Here is a 1,921-nt window from a genome sequence, read left to right on the forward strand (position 1 = left end):
TACTTTGTAAACTGAATCACATGTGTGTCACTCGCTCATTTAAGAATACAGGAAAACCGAAAAGTGTTATCTGGCAATGTACAGCACAGAAACAAGTTTCCATCGAAAGAACAGAAAAGCAAACCACAACTTTGTAAACTGAATCACATACGTGTTGCCCGTTCAATTATTACAACAGGAAAACTGAAAAGTGATATATCACACTGTACAGCACAGAAACAAGTTTCCGACCGAAGAACAGAAATCCAAAGCACTACTTTGTACACTAAATCACATGTGTGTCGCTCGCACAATTAGGAATACAGGAAAACCGAAAAGTGTTATCTCGCAATGTATGGCACAGAAACAAGTTTCCAAAGAAAGAACAAAAAAGCAAAGCACAACTTTGTAAACTAATTCACATACGTGTCCCCTGTTCAATTATTCGAACAGGAAAACTGAAAAGTGATATAACGCACAGTACAGCACAGGAACAAGTTTCCATCGAAAGAACAGAAACGCAAAGCACAACTTTGTAAACTAATTCACATACGTGTCGCCTGTTCAATTATTATAACAGGAAAACTGAAAAGTGATATATCATATTGTACAGCACAGGAACAAGTTTCAAATGAAAGAACAAAAAAGAAAATCACTAATTTGTAAACTAAATCACATGTGTGTCACTCGCTCCATTAGGAATACAGGAAAACTGAAAAGTGATATATCTCACTGTACAGCACAAGAACAAGTTTCCAACGAAAGAACAGAAAAGCAAAGCACTACTTTTAAACGGAATCACCTGTGTATCGCCCGCTCAATTAGGAATACAGGAAAACTGAAAAGTGTTATCTCGCACTGTACGGCACAGAAACAAGTTTCCATTAAAAGAACAGAAACGCAAAGCACAACTTTGTAAACTAATTCACATATGTGTCGCCTGTTCAATTATTATAACAGGAAAACTGAAAAGTGATATAACCCTAACCCTAACCCTAACCCTAACCCTAACCCTATCCCTTACCGAGCCCTAACCTAACCCTAACCCTAACCCTAACTCTAACCCTAACCCTAACCCTATCCCTTACCCAGCCCTAATCTAACACTAACCCTAACCCTAACACTAACCCTAACCCTAACCCTATCCCTTACCGAGCCCTAACCTAACCCTAACCCTAACCCTAACCCTAACTTGTTCCTAACAGGAACAAGTTTCCAACGAAAGAACGTAAATGAAAAGCACTACTTTGTAAACTGAATCACATGTGTGTCACTCGCTCATTTAAGAATACAGGAAAACCGAAAAGTGTTATCTGGCACTGTACGGCACAGAAACAAGTTTCCATCGAAAGAACAGAAAAGCAAAGCACTACTTTGTAAACTGAATCACATACGTGTCGCCCGTTCAATTATTACGACAGGAAAACTGAAAAGTGATATATCACACTGTACAGCACAGGAACAAGTTTCAAATGAAAGAACAGAAAAGCAAAGCACTACTTTTAAACGGAATGACCTGTGTGTCGCTCGCTCAATTAGGAATAGAGGAAAACTGAAAAGTGTTATCTCGCACTGTACGGCACAGAAACAAGTTTCCATTGAAAGAACAGATATGCAAAGCAGAACTGTGTAAGATAATTCACATATGTGTCGCCTGTTCAATTATTATAACAGGAAAACTGAAAAGTGATATAAACCTAACCCTAACCCTAACCCTAAGCCCCTAACCCTAACCCTAACACTAACCCTAACACCTAACCCTAACCCTAACCCTAACCCTATCCCTTACCCAGCCCTAACATAACCCTAACCCTAACCCTAACCCTATCCCTTACCGAGCCCTAACCTGACCCTAACCCTAACCCTAACCCTAACCCTAACCCTAACCCTATCCCTTACCCAGCCCTAACCTAACACTAACCCTAACCCTAACACTAACCCT

This window comes from Meriones unguiculatus (genome assembly GCF_030254825.1).
Source record: "Meriones unguiculatus strain TT.TT164.6M chromosome 13 unlocalized genomic scaffold, Bangor_MerUng_6.1 Chr13_unordered_Scaffold_34, whole genome shotgun sequence".
Lineage (NCBI taxonomy): Eukaryota > Metazoa > Chordata > Mammalia > Rodentia > Muridae > Meriones > Meriones unguiculatus.